Raw genomic sequence first — 16,298 nt, forward strand, 5'->3', positions numbered from 1 at the left:
TAATAAAAAATAATTTGATTTGTTCCCAAAGTTTCTAATTTTATAGTTTTCAGATTTTTCCCTATACTTGTAGTGTAAGGCAATTTTACTTGCAAAATTTCATAGTTCTAGGTCGACGGGAAGTACCATATAAATTTTGATTCCCTTGAGAATGTCGAAATATTCGTTTTTTGCGGCATGAACGGCCGTAAGCCTTTTTTTTCGTTAACTTAGAAGTTTGAATTTTTCACAGTTTCAAGGGACTTGCACTTGGGCTCTCGTTTAATTGACTTTTTTTCAATAAGTAATAGCCCTGTTTTATTTCGTGTCTTATTTTAATCAGTTGTTCGCAGAAATTGCGAAGCGTCTGGTTGACGTAACTGGTGACCGAAGAGCTGGCGGCTACCTCGCACAACGTATCAGCATTGCGATACAGCGAGGAAATGTCGCCAGCATCCTTGGTACAATGCCTCAAGGGCCTATTTTAGATTTAAGCTAGTTTTTAATTTCTTTTAGTAATACCACTGTATATATCTTGTTTTTAATCATAAGTAATTCACATTATCGTCATTTCCGTTTCAAATTATAGTGCGATAGAGATAATAGAACAATATTACAGCCTCTGGAGAAGGTGCCCATGAAGCAGGAGGTCCCGGGTTCGAATCCCGGTAAGGGCATTTATTTGTGTGCTCTTCACTTATAATATATCGTCGTCTAATGCCCACAAAACATGTCTTACTGAGCTTACTGTGAGACTAGGTCGATTTGTGCATAATACATTAAATTATTATTCATTAAATTTTACAATCAGAAACGTCTGCGACCGATGCTATAAATAAAGCTTAAAATAAATTTAAAAGTGGAAAAATTACTGTCTTGGGTGAGACTTGAACTCACGGCCTCTGGATCGATATTCCAGCGCTCTGCCATCTGCCACTGCCACCAAGACCTCATCCATAGCCAGCAAATCTTTCCACCATTATTTATAGCATCGGTCGCAGACGTTTCTGCTTGTAAAATTAAATTAGTATGGGTAGCACATCGTAACTGATGAATTTCCAATAATATGACTTGGAACTCCGGTAGCCGTTTAAGCGCGACTTGCACCATTCTACTAACCCAGGGTTAACCGGTTAAACCTGGAATTACCATGGTTACCAGTACAATTTGACACTATGTTAACGGTTTAACCGCTTAACCCCGGGTTAGTGGGTTGGTGCAAGTGGGCCTAAGAAGTGTAACGCTCTTACCCATAACATAGTGAAAAGATTTGCTGGCTATGGATGAGGTCTTGGTGGCTCAGATGGTAGAGCGCTGGAATATCGATCCAGAGGCCGTGAGTTCAAGTCTCACCCAAGACAGTAATTTTTCCACTTTTAAATTTATTCTAAGCTTTATTTATAATTATTATTTATATTAAAAACAAAGATAATAATAATATGTGCTAATTATGTCCTCCAGACCAATTTACTCCCGCGCGGTTGGCCCTAATTTCGGCAAATATGGTTTACAATATAGCTTCATTACGCTAAAAGTGAAATTTTACGGTTATGTCGTCATAATCGCAAGCTGCATGCCGCGATAATGCTCCTAACGCAGGTACCGTGGGCCCATAAGGCTGCCTTTCCATTCCATTTCCTTTCCTAATAAATAAGTAATAAGTAGGTAGTAGATATTATTATATTGCGAAGCAAAGGAATTAGATTTGACCTCATTAAATCAGTCGAGATGACGTTTTCTTCTAAAGGAAATGTCAGTTGCAAACAATGTGATCACATGCCTCAATGGGCATAACATGCGGTTCCTGAACCCCTAGTCTAAATGTCATGGTCTATATTTGTATGGGATTTGGAACAGCGCGCCAAGCGGGACGTTTTGGAAACTAAATCCCATACAAAATCATACTTTATCGCAAACGTTCGTCACGTCAAGCCTTCGAATGTACGAGGGGCGTTCAAAATATTCTCGGTATTGATATCTTACGACCTCTTCTAAAATTTCTTTCGTTACTGGCCGCTAAGGTTTATTCATTGACATTAAAAAAAAGTATAATTCGCACCGAGATAGTCTTTTGTTTTTCTGCAATTGCTGAACAAACATGAACATCATGTGCGAATTGACAATGTTAACTAAATTAGAACATCGATGCGTGATAAAATTCTTGACAAAACAGGGTAAAAATCAAAAAACCATAAAAGAGGAAATGGATTGTGTTTACCGTGAGTCTGCTCCTTCTTTATCTACCATTCAAAAGTGGTCAAGCGAGTTTAAACGCGGAAGGGAGAGTATTGAAGATGACCCTAGACCTGGCCGGCCTGTAGTAGCTACTTCACAAGAAAATATTGATAAAGTGGAAAAACTTATATTGGAAGATGGTCGAGTGAAGGTAAAATCTATAGCACAAGTAACCAATCTCTCTATTGGTACCGTACATGATATTATACATGACCATCTTAATATGTCAAAAGTAAGTGCAAGATGGGTTCCGCGAATGCTGACTCGGCTTCAAAAAGACATGCGGGTAGCTTGTTGTTCCGATTTTATTGACCTCTGCGGTGAAAATCCTGATGAGGTGCTGCAAAGAATAGTTACTGGAGATGAAACCTGGGTTCATCATTATGACCCAGAGAGTAAACAAGAGTCCATGCAGTGGCACATTAAGGGTTCAGCTCATCCCAAGAAGTTCAAGGTCATCCCTTCAGCTGGCAAGGTCATGGCCACGATATTTTGGGATTGTGAAGGAGTATTACTAATCGATTATAAAGAAAAAGGTGTAAATATCACAGGACAGTACTACGCTAACATTCTACGTCAATTAAAGGATGTAATTAAAGAAAAGAGGCGAGGAAAGTTAACCAAAGGTATTCTGCTTCTGCATGACAACGCCCCCGTCCATACTGCTCATATTGCCAAGGCAGCTATTGTTGAATGTGGGTTTAAAACTGTTACTCACCCACCGTATAGTCCGGACTTAGCCCCCAGCGACTTCTTTTTCCTCCCCAATCTTAAAAAGGATCTGCGTGGAAATAAATTTTCTGACGATGAAGCATTGAAGGCGGCAGTGGAGGAGCATTTTTACACGAAAGATAAAAAATATTTTTACGAGGGATTAAAAAAAATAATTGATCGATCTTTTAAGTGTATGAACATAGGGGTGGAGTATATTGAAAAATAAAAATATCAAACTTTTCGTACTTGTTTGTTTCCATTCTCATACCGAGAATATTTTGAACACCCCTCGTACATACACTCACACTCGTATTTTAATGCTTTTCATAATATAGCAGTCACATAAACTACTACATATAACATACAGCTCTTGTATATACCTACCATTTGAACAAATCAAACTATCTGTAAGTACGGTCAAGGAATTTAATTTCAGTACCACTTCGTACCTTGTCACAGTGACGATAGTATGAGGTCCCGACGACTTTCATATTGATTGTCACTGTGACAAGGTCCGAAATGGTACTAAAATTCTTTGACTGTATCTACGATATTAAATGGTTTATTTATAGCCAAATAAAAACAGTTACCTTCCGCATGACCATGACTAACGATGCAAATTAGGTATATTAATGTGAATAGTTATTGATTGAAGTTCATTCGATATTAGAATGTGTTTACCAGGAAAAACTACTGGGAACCGGTTACGAAAGAGGTAAAAAAGTTTTTATCGAGGGTCCGGTAAAGTAGGTATACGACCGAGAGAGGAGGGCATTACCATAGAGAAATATAGTAAGACAAGAGTGCTCACTCCATACATCAGTTCAGACTATTAATTTCAGTGCATCTAATAGCGGTTCCGCTATTAGCGGGTACTGATAGTTCTATCAGTACTGCTACTTGACAATAGATGTAGCACCGACCGGAAAGTCTTATCTCAACAGCATAAAACTTTTTGGTACTAAAACTGATGTATGGAGTGAGCACTCTATGTATTTTTTTCTCTATGGCATTACTTAAGTCATACCTGTGTGACCATTTAGACATAATTTTTATGTCAAAGATAAGAGTTAATGAATTGCCTAATAATTGATGTAAGCGATGCGCAAATTGAATGATTGCTATCAGCACTATCCAGGCGCTATACTTATTTTAACGGCTGTCACTAATTCCACGCAGACGAAGTCGCGGGCAAAAGCTACTATAATATTTTTAGCATTTTGTTCACCAATCTTATAGTTCGTTTTTTTTAGCATTAGAAAGAAGGTAAGCGATCTTGTCATGTCTTTTAATTGAAAAACGCTTTTTAAATACTTATGAAAGCAGAAGAATATAAATGATCGTATTAGATTCATAATTGTTACATATTTGCCATGACTTATTTTTAAAACATGTTTTTCAATTAAAAGACACATCAAGATTGTTTACCTTTGTTATAATGCTAAAAAAACGAACTATAAAACAGGTCGTTCTCAAATTATATGAATGCGGTCACCGGTAGCCTCAATTCCGTCAAACTTTTGTATGTATGTACGAGGGGCGTTCAAAATATTCTCGGTATTGATATCTTACGACCTCTTCTAAAATTTCTTTCGTTACTGGCCGCTAAGGTTTATTCATTGACATTAAAAAAAAGTATAATTCGAACCGAGATGGTCTTTTGTTTTTCTGCAATTGCTGAACAAACATGAACATCATGTGCGAATTGACAATGTTAACTAAATTAGAACATCGATGCGTGATAAAATTCTTGACAAAACAGGGTAAAAATCAAAAAACCATAAAAGAGGAAATGGATTGTGTTTACCGTGAGTCTGCTCCTTCTTTATCTACCATTCAAAAGTGGTCAAGCGAGTTTAAACGCGGAAGGGAGAGTATTGAAGATGACCCTAGACCTGGCCGGCCTGTAGTAGCTACTTCACAAGAAAATATTGATAAAGTGGAAAAACTTATATTGGAAGATGGTCGAGTGAAGGTAAAATCTATAGCACAAGTAACCAATCTCTCTATTGGTACCGTACATGATATTATACATGACCATCTTAATATGTCAAAAGTAAGTGCAAGATGGGTTCCGCGAATGCTGACTCGGCTTCAAAAAGACATGCGTGTAGCTTGTTGTTCCGATTTTATTGACCTGTGCGGTGAAAATCCTGATGAGGTGCTGCAAAGAATAGTTACTGGAGATGAAACCTGGGTTCATCATTATGACCCAGAGAGTAAACAAGAGTCCATGCAGTGGCACATTAAGGGTTCAGCTCATCCCAAGAAGTCCAAGGTCATCCCTTCAGCTGGCAAGGTCATGGCCACGATATTTTGGGATTGTGAAGGAGTATTACTAATCGATTATAAAGAAAAAGGTGTAAATATCACAGGACAGTACTACGCTAACATTCTACGTCAATTAAAGGATGTAATTAAAGAAAAGAGGCGAGGAAAGTTAACCAAAGGTATTCTGCTTCTGCATGACAACGCCCCCGTCCATACTGCTCATATTGCCAAGGCAGCTATTGTTGAATGTGGGTTTAAAACTGTTACTCACCCACCGTATAGTCCGGACTTAGCCCTCAGCGACTTCTTTTTGCTCCCCAATCTTAAAAAGGATCTGCGTGGAAATAAATTTTCTGACGATGAAGCATTGAAGGCGGCAGTGGAGGAGCATTTTTACACGAAAGATAAAAAATATTTTTACGAGGGATTAAAAAAAATAATTGATCGATCTTTTAAGTGTATGAACATAGGGGGGGAGTATATTGAAAAATAAAAATATCAAACTTTTCGTACTTGTTTGTTTTCATTCTCATACCGAGAATATTTTGAATACCCCTCGTATGTCACTTTATTGCACATAAACAGGTTTACATAAAACGGACAAAACAAAACAAATATCAAAATGTTATGTACAAAGCTAATGTATCCCTAAAAGACATCTCTTCTAGCTAACCTTTAAGAAAATGAGAAAGGATAAAACACTAATGGCGTTATTCATAAACGGCTGCTAACTTAATCAGTTGATGATCGTCGTTTGTCCCTATCCGTCGTTATGCCATAGAGAGGGACAAACGATGAGCATCAGCTGATTAACTTAGCAGACGTTTATGAATAACGCTTTTCATATATTTAGAACTAGCGACCCGCCCGGCTCCCCGCGGGTTAACAAATTATACATAAATCTTCCTCTTGAATCACTATCTATTAAAAATACCGCATCAAAATCCGTTGCGTAGTTTTAAAGATCTAAGCATACATAGGTACAGACAGACAGACAGCGGGAAGCAACTTTGTTTTATACTATGTAGTGATGATAGTGATAGTGATAGTGATGATTTGACGGAGTTTAGCCGGAGGTACAAATCTGGGGAACGTTCCAAACCTAGTTCAATAAGTATAAGTTACCATTCCAAGAAACAGCATGCATTCTAAATCGGTATATCCGGCGTCTGAGAGGCAGAGACGTGTCCAATGAATATCTGATCAAGTGCGCTCTTGGTACCTATTCCATAGACCAAGAGCTAGCCGCTAGCTTTCTTATCATCATTTAGCTAGCTTTATCATCATCGTCTTCCTCGCGTTGTCCCGGCATTTTGCCACGGCTCATGGGAGCCTGGAGTCTGCTTGGCAACTAACCCCACGAATTGGCGTGGGCACTAGTTTTTACGAAAGCGACTGCCATCTGACCTTGAAACCCAGAGGGTAAACTAGGCCCTTATTGAAATTAGTCCGGTTTCCTCACGATGTTTTCTTGCAGCGAAAAGCATAGCATCATCATCATCATATCAGCCCTTTATCGCCCACTGCTGAGCATAGGCCTCACTTCTAGTACGCCACTCGTCCCGGTCCTTAGCTAATCTCATCAGAAGTGACCCGAAATCTTCAGGATTTCGCAACGGACGCAAGGTAGCTTCAGATACCATAGCGAATTTAAGTTTGTCATACAAAACTGGTTTCTGCTCTGCCGGCCTAGCCAAGTTGACAATCGCTATCGCTTCGACAGCGAAACACTTTGTGTCCCTCTATCTCTCATCCATATTAGTGCGACAGTGCCAGTTGCCGTTCGATCGCTACGGAGCATAAGCGATTGGCACGTTGGCTGAGCGGCCCGGCCTGCTCTATTTAGTTTGTTTAATTAAGCAGGAGCAATATAAACTAATTACGGGCATAGATATACCTCATGTCATTGTATGTGCAAAGTTTCATTACAATAAACAATCCAACACGTAGTTTTAAAATGAGAACGAAGCTCCGTTTGTGTGGGAAGATGAAATTCGGCCAAGCTTGTTGCAGACTCTTATACTACCCGCGCGGCGCAATAGGAGTGTCCTTTCTGACAACTTGGTTAAAGTTTTTCTGCGAAACCTCAAGGATACTGTTGCACGTGTGACGTAATTCCGAAAATGGAACGTTTGAGAAGACAGGTTTAAGGAGAAGACGGTAAGCGGAATCTCTTGGGAATTTGCGAATAGGTATAGCCAGGGGAATGAGATTCCAGAGGAATGAGATACCAGGGGAATTAGATTCCAGGGGAATGAGAGTAGAATAACCTGGGCAGGGTCACTACCGACTAGGCTACGAAGCCGAAAGCTATTATTTTGCAAAATTATCAAGTTATCGTCTATTTGCCATAGCAATATCGCCAATATCAATGCGAAAGGATAAAATGTAATACGAACAAGTGTTGGAAACAATAGGCCTCTGTTTACACACTCGATACCTGCTACAGAGCCTGCTATCTTCAGCTTTGGAAAGAGCGTATTTTGAGGAACGATATTAAAATAGTATTTTACAGTAAATTTGGTGCTACTTTCCCGCACTAGTGCGGGAAATAGCACTTCCGTGCGTATGTCGAAAGTTTAAAGTGCCATACGGACTGTAAAACGTTGTACGATACACGTGCGAATAGGTAATTCACAGCTCGTGTCGATTTACAACACTCCCTTCGGTCGTGTTTTAATTTATCGCCACTCGTTTCGAATTTCCTTTTTTCCGCACTTGTATCGTAAATAACTATTTTATGATATGGGAGGCAAAGGAGCAGACAAATCATCTGATGCCAGCTGTACACACTCTTCGAGAGACCCCGAGACAGGCCGAGAACGAGTGTGTACATACTCCCTTCCCGTCTCGCTCTTACTTGTCTCGTCTTGTGCTTCCTCTGGATCGGAGCGGTGCCGAGACTCGTGGTGAAAAGGCTCTCGACGAGTGTGTACAGCCGGCATGATGGTAAGCAAATCCTGTTACCCAGGGATACCTGCAACACCGGGGTCGCAAGAGCGTTGCCGGAATTTTAAGATATTTTCTTGAAGGTTTAAAGGGCGTAGCGATTGGTTCTCTTCTCCGCTCCGCTGGATGTAATTTACTACTAATGCTATTGGTTGATACCTGCACGTCCTGTCGTCTCCTCTCATCTTTGCCTCAGTGGAAAGGCAGCTTAAGCGCCTACAATCTAATACGAGAAGAAGAAGAAAAGGACTTAAATAACTAACATCACTAAATATATGACTTCTATTTCAGTTTATAACTTATAACTAACTTGATTAATACCTAATTTAAATGATTCAAATTGGTTAAACATATTATAGGCCAAGCGCGCACCACGATTTTAAATCGTGCGACGCGATTTTAAAATCGCGCTGTAATACATATTTTCTTGTCGCATGTGCGCGCACTGGCATATAAACACATACGTACATAGTAATTGGCCTTTTCTAACAAAGCCAATTGAAACCTTATTGATAAGAATGGCCAATTACTATAGCAGTCACCCTACGTAGTTTTGACTAAAAATACTACAATTATTCCAAAGAGCATAACTTAATTGATTTTGTATCCGCGCTAACGATTTCTAAATCAATTACGTAGCGGAAGACAACTTTTCAGACAGAAATATTTAAACGCAAACTGAATGAACGCCTGCTGTAAAACCACAAGCAATGATTCAAATAGGAAGTCAAACATTGCTTGTATATTTACTACAGGCGCTTATTTGGCAATTTTTCCAGACTAGGGTTTTGCATGTTTTGATTAGGGTTAGGGGTTTCTAAGATAATACAGGGTCATTTCTGGACCGTTAGCCATATTGTGCGAAATGATTAGGTAGGCTATACTGAACAACTTTTTCTATGGGACCAACTCCGAAATCACAAAAAAAATTTTTCATACATTTTGGTCTAGTAGATACTGTCTACGTTTTCTATGGGAAGGCCAAATTTTTTTTTTGAGATTTCGGGGTTGGTCCCATAGAAAAAGTTGTTCAGTATGACCTACATAATCACCTCGCACAATATGGCTAACGGTCCAAAAATGACCCTGTATAGTACCCCTCCCCGGACCCCTATAATAGCGACCCTCCCCGGCTTCGCACGGGTAAACCTTAACTAATTATACATCTAAAGCCTTCCTCATGAATCACTCTATTGATAAGTGAAAACCGCATGTAATTAAATTCGTTCATTAGTTTTTGAGTTTATCGCGAACATACATAGAGACCAACAGACAGACGCGGCGGGGAACTTTGTTTTATAAGATGTACCTAGTCATCTTTACGTGTCGTATTTTTGTAAAGCTATAGAAATACGAAGATGGCGGGATGACATGGACAATGGACACAGCGTCTTTTACACATGTCCGGAGGAAACACTAAATCAAGATTCGTGGAAAAGGGGAGAGGCCTTTGACCAGCAGTGGGGCTCTCAAATCGGCTAGGGAAAAAAAACGAGGTAAGTACTTTTTACCGTGCCTCAAAAAAATATGAATTAGTTCCTTCTATCCACTCACATGATTCCAGCAACTAGAGTTTCAAGATTGCGCACCTCTAAAATGATCGTCGCAACTCGAGTTGCAAAAGGAGTGTATGCGGTTTTTTATTTATTATCTGTGAAGGGCTGCACAGATACGGTATAAACAATTTTTAAAACACAGACTACCAACGTGACAATATTTAAAAAATGTTTCAACCATATAGACACAACCACAGTATTTCTTATCTATTTTACTTTGCAAGTTGTTCAGGAAGTGCGATGTGTAAAAAGTTGCTGCGTGTTTTAAAATGCCTCAAGTATTCAAATTTAGATATATCTATTAGTAATGTATATTAAACTACTCCGCGTTTATTGGTCTATTAGTTTAAAACTATATTTTAGACCTACTTAATATTGATGACCAAATAATATCACTTCAAAACAATAGTTCTGTAGATTCTTGACGTGTTTCTTATTTGAATGCCCTACATTTCTAAGATTACTAAATATATCTTGAGCAACCAATAGACATTAACTAGTTCGATTATTAAGTTACATTAATAAACCATAGAATGTATTAAATCACTGTGTATTACACAGGATTAGCGATCAAAACATGTGACGGTAAATTGTAAGTACAAACCCGGCAACTGTGGTTGCTTAAAGCATTTCTGCATATCGTAAGGCATGTGGTGTACTAGACGCGTTGCATACGCGTTTTGGGATTTTTTTTACTACTTACTTATAATTTGTATTTACTAATATTTCTTTGCTATTTACATTGAATAAACTAAATAATTATACGATTAAATAAATAATTAATTAGGTATTACAATTTTAAAGTTCCTATTTCTGTTGAACATCTGCACCGCGCGCTGTTGTGTCTCCACCCTAAATGGGTAGCCATCTTTATTTTTGAGATGGAAGAAGTCAGTTTACCGGCTTATTTACGTTTGTAATCAGTATAATTTTATGTGTTAATAGTTATTATTGGTTTATTGTGCTTAATATGTTGTGAAGTGTGTGTTATGGTGGATGTATTAAACGTATTAGTGTAGTTATAAGTTAGTTCGGTTGTTGGTGATCGGCAATTATAAAAACACCAAAATTTAGTAGGTACGTAGATACTCTTTTGTTATTTTAAGTTATATAGCTACTATCATCGTTATAATTGCATAAGTTATGCATTTTATTTCAAGATTATTAGTGTCTTAAACTGTTTTTTACTATATTTTAGTACTTCAGTGTCTAAATTAGCCACAAAAAAATCATGAACATAATATATAGTTTCACAGCAGATTGAGCAATTCGAAAGTTTCTTATCGGAATTTGAATTAGTTTTACTCGGCAATTTCATAGGTGAGCTATCAAGATGTTTAGTACCAATTAAAAGCTTATTAAGTCTTCTTTAAATTGAATACAAAAAAAAGATACGTTATCGATTTAGATTTTTAATTAAAAATAGTTTTCTACTATAACGCGGACATTATTTCATTGGGTCAACTTTGTGAATTTTTAATAATTATTTTTATTATAACAGCACAATGCTATAGTAGTAAAATAAATTCTTTGTTTCTTTATCATTAAAAAACCAAAAGAATCGTTGCAAATGCTTTAGCAGAAGTAAAGTTATCGATTTTTGAAAATATCATGACACTGTGCCGTCGTATCTGCGAAATGGCAGAGCAGTTCAGCCAGCCTATTATGGATAGCTTTATCCATCTTTATCCACGTGATAAAAAAACTGTCACTGTTTAACACCGTGGGAAAGAAAGTGACGGACACCGTTTTATCACGCTGTCACGTAGACAAGAACGACCATCATATCCGTACTGGGCACCTTTTGTTAAAATCGGAATCATGTGAGTGGATATACCTACATATAACCGCTTTATACTTACAAGTACCTACTTTTACTGTATCGTACCTCATCCGAAAGGCCCATAGTTTGATCGCATCGATGCTTAGGTTTAATATTAAAGCAAGCCCCCGTGATCTGACTTTCAGTTTGAATTATTCATACTGAGAGCCTCGTGCGAATCCGAAACTATACCTAACCTGAGATTCACACTTTAGTCACTAGATTTGTGTTCATTTGATTTTAGGAAAAACTATTTCACTATGTTTCTGTGTTCTGCCTTCTACTAAAGTCATACAATTCATACAAAAATATACTTGGAATAGGGTATTTGACTATATATTTAAAATAAATTATTTTACACCATGCATGAAATAACGCACAAGAAGATTAATAGAGAAACGTAGTATTTTAATACCCGTATCAAACTACAATGAGTAGGTAATTTGATTGTGACGTCACATATATAACGTAATGGACCCTATAATGGACGTGGAACCGGTAATGGGACATAAAACCACAAATCCTCTAAAATAAGTATGTAAAAGTAGTTTATAAACACTGGCAATATTTAACCATAAATAAGAGTCATATTAGAGCTGTTTAAGTTTGACTTTTTATTAATTTCGGTTACTTTTTAAGAAATTGGCGCCAACCCAAAAGTTGCCGTGTCACTGAAAAAATAACCAGTAAGAATTCTTAACAACTTCGCTAAGAGAGGTGAGTTCATATATTAAATTGTAATTAAATATTTCTTGGTGTAAACTAGAATGTGTTTTGTTAATTGCATTTACCATGAGATAAGGTATACAACACACTATGTTGTGACTCTAGATATGTATAAAAAATAGTGGTATTTTGCCCAATCCCATTATAGGAGCTGTAAAACTGCATACCTCCTATGATGGGACAATTTACATAATGATGCTTGCCATGGCGTAATTTCATGTTTAAACAATACAGAAGTATAATGTAGTTACGAACTATGTCAGGAGGTCTCCTCGGACCTGATCTTATGATGGAGACAGGAGGTGGCCATAGGAACTCTGTGATAAACGCAACCTAATTGTGTTTGTGTTTGTTAGAATTGTCTCGATGAGTATTAGTTGGCTGTCGAAAGAAAAATACATTCTTACATAAAAGCTTAAAATACCAAAAATGACTAATAACTAGTTATTTGCCAAAAACTTATTCCCTTTTCCAATATCTTATACTGATCGGGTATGTCCATTATGGTGGGCCCATTACTGGAGCTTTGCTGTCCATGACTGGAGAAAAAAAACATACTTTTAATTTATTAATTATGTGGAAACTAATTGCAGTATCTTTGATACAACACGCCTTAAACATGAAAGAAGGATAGGATATTCATCTTTTAACAAGCTAAGCGGTAGTACTTTTACATGTGTCAGGGAAATATCACAAATACTCCAGATTTCCTCTTAAATGTCCCATGACTGGTGCCGTTACTATATGCTATAGTGTTTCATAGAAATGTCTTAGTAGCAAAATGGTTTTGACAGTTCTTAAAAGGACACTGATTTGACTAGTAGTCAAATACCCTATTAAGTTGGCATTCTTCTTCATATCTGAACCCCTAGTGTAAATTTCATTCGATAACGGTCGTGACGAGCGTTTGCGTCTGCGTAGTCTATTATTGTATGGGATTTTAAACAGCGCGCCAGCAAGACGTTTTGGAAACTCAAAATCCCATACAAAATGACACTTACGCAAACGCATACGTCACGTCACGTTATCGAATGAAATATACACTAGAGATAAATGCCTGGGCGTTTTTTTTTTGGTTGTCCCCTACACTTTTTTTTCAAATTTGGGATTTTTTATGTTATTTCTACTCAGAATCACGAGCTCTTTCTATCCTAATAGGAGAAAAAAGTGTCCTAAGGTTTTTATTTCCATTACGTCACCATTTTTCATAGACTTTGTATGGCGGTCGCGGAATGGAAAGATCGAAAAATGTATGGAAATTTTGGGACACTTTTTTTCTCCTATTAGGATAGAAAGAGCTCGTGATTCTGAGTAGAAATGAAATAACATAAAATATTGCAAAATTTGAAAAAAAGTGTAGGGGACAACAAAAACAAAAAACGCCTAAATGAATAAACTTACAGACCTATGTAGGCAAAAACTGTTATATAGTATGTGGTACTAGTTAAAATGATAATCAAACCTAAAATTCAAAAACATGATATTTGCGACGCGCGCAGCCATCTCACTCACGCTTTCGCTCAGTGAGAGTGAGAGGAGAACCTGAACCCATGGGGCCTTAAATGCCTTAATACATCATTGATTAATAACTCCTGTCTTAGCTGTCGCTCCCAGGTGAAAATGCATAAAATACCTGTTCATTACAGCATAGCTACCGTGAATGGTAACGAATAAAAAGCTTTATTTATACAAAAGACACAATGAAATGATAAATGGGTTCAACCGACGCCTGCCTTTTATTGTATACTCGTGTATATAATAGACCACTTCACATACATTTTAGACTCTGCATCAGGATTCACGAAGCTTAGTACAACATTACCCAAACTATGGGTCGCGGCTCATTGGTGGGTCGCGAGCGTATATTGAGTGGGCCCTGAAACATAAGATGGCATTCCGACCGATCGGGCTATCTGAACGTTATCTATAATACTTTATGTCCCCTTTTAAGATGACCACGAGGTGGGTCCCGTATTTGGCAGTTTTTGTTAGATGGGTTTGAACACAACTTTGGGAACCACTGAGATAGCAGGTCACCAATGCGCCTTCGTAGATGCGCTTATGCAGGACGTTTAGTAATAAATGAATTAAAATCTTCACCAAAAGTAAGTTTACCTTTTATTACACAACCCAAGGATTTATATTGTAACACTAAGCTAGAAGTTTTGGAGCTTAAACAAAACTATAATTCCAGAAGCCGACGCGACTTCTACTGCGAGTCGACTATTTGCGCCATCTAGCGGGTAAAATATGTGTGCCCGTGCACGATCATTACGTGCTACACTCTTGATGGAGCACCTAATACTGTACCGGTATTTAACGAAAATACCTATAGATAGAGAAAAAAGGAATGAAAAGTAGGTGTACCTGGGCCCCTATTCGACATGTACAACTGTCAGATTTCGCGTCCACTTCAATTCAACAGTAAAGTTGAATGAATCGCATGTTCATCAAGTGCGGATAATATATTTGGTACAACCAATAATTCAACAAATCATCTTTGTTTTATTACTACTTTAAGGTTTATAATGGTTTGGTTGTCACCTAACTGTGGATTGCTAATGTCAAATGTTGACCCAGGATTGTTCAGATTCAACGAGAGTTCAACACTGTTCAACACGATACGTCAAACGTCGCTTGTCGAATAAGGCCCTTGAATTGTGAAAACTCAACTTTTTACGAACTGAGTTTGCCAATTCAATCTATGGAGCTTGCTTACTATGTAAACAAAAGTCGCTAGTAAATTCATAGTTTTTGACAGTTTCAATACGGCGGTTTGCATGAGTAGGTAGATATAAAAACACGAAATAATTGATAATTGATAGCTTTCCTGATTGAATTGGGAATCGTCAATTTCCTGCGGAACTCCTCTGACCCCATTTCTCCTTATTCTCTTATTTTAAACGATATCGCAAAACATTTTCGAACGAGCGAGCGAAGCGAAGCGAAGTTCTTACATTCAACTTTGAACACGCGGCTGGCTAGCGGCACGTCCCGGCATTTCGATGTTTTTCAGCTGAACTGTCAGAAGATAGTTTGATACACAATAACTTAAGTAAATTTGTTCTAATTTAAATGAAATTGGGTAAACGTTTAGTCCAGGGCATTATATTTTAGTCATTAAATTATGAGCAGGCTCGATCAAGGGGTTATTGAGTTAGAAGAGCTTAGAAGGCCAAAAAGCTGTTTGTGAGGTGTCTTGCTATTCTGGTCATTTTATTTGCAAGAAAGTATGGTCGAGTTTGGTATTAAATGAAAGTGCTCGGCTTACACTTTTATAATATCGTTTTTAAATTTACCATTTTGAAATAATTAGCAAGATAAAAATAAAATAAAATAAACATAATATAGGTATTTGTCATTTGACAGGAAATATTTCGGCTTACCACAGATACAGTATCAGTTAAGGGCTCCAAAGACCTTGCAATAAATCGTACGCGGTTTTCGATCCTTTGACGACTGCATTCAATTGATATTTTTGGCGAACCGCGAGTTCTCAGTTCGGGGCGAACTACTAGTTATTGTATTGTCTAACCTACACGGGGTACTAAATCAACACCCAATTTAGATCGATTCAATTTACACACAACCAAAACGAAAATTGATAGAACATTTCAACAGATCACATAAACAATCCTATTGCGATACAGGTAAGGGTAATAATAGAGTGTATTCCAAACACTGTCCTATGGGAAATCACTAACATACCTACGTGAAAATATTGCGTTATCCCAAAAAAAGTCTATTGCTAAAAAAACTTTTCTATTTAAGTTTTTGGGTTCAAGAAAAGGAAATATTTTTAGGATCCTATTATTTATTTAATAACTTTCTATTGCTTTTCTTTTGCCAGCTTTAAGAGTTTTGCTATGGGAGGTTAATGGACGAGAAATATATCATCGTCATCTTCCTTGCGTTATCCCTACTTTTTGCCACGGCGCAGGGGAACCTGGGGTCCGCTTGGCAACTAATCCCAAAAATTGGCGTAGACACCAGTTTTACGAAAGCGACTGCAATCTGACCCTTTCACCCGGGCAGGCCTATGGAAC

General features: G+C 37.7%; 1 long non-coding RNA gene and 1 other non-coding gene across 2 annotated transcripts in view; one reads left to right on the plus strand and one right to left on the minus strand.

The window, feature by feature from the left end:
• LOC134649995 (uncharacterized) overlaps window positions 1-16,298 on the minus strand; it is a 212,145-nt gene that overhangs the window by 148,044 nt on the left and 47,803 nt on the right. The gene's annotated exons all lie outside the window — the stretch shown is intronic.
• On the plus strand, window positions 1,268-1,340 carry Trnad-auc (transfer RNA aspartic acid (anticodon AUC)). Its single transcript has one exon. It is a non-coding gene; the product is annotated as a tRNA-Asp (tRNA).

This window comes from Cydia amplana, chromosome 8 (genome assembly GCF_948474715.1).
Source record: "Cydia amplana chromosome 8, ilCydAmpl1.1, whole genome shotgun sequence".
Lineage (NCBI taxonomy): Eukaryota > Metazoa > Arthropoda > Insecta > Lepidoptera > Tortricidae > Cydia > Cydia amplana.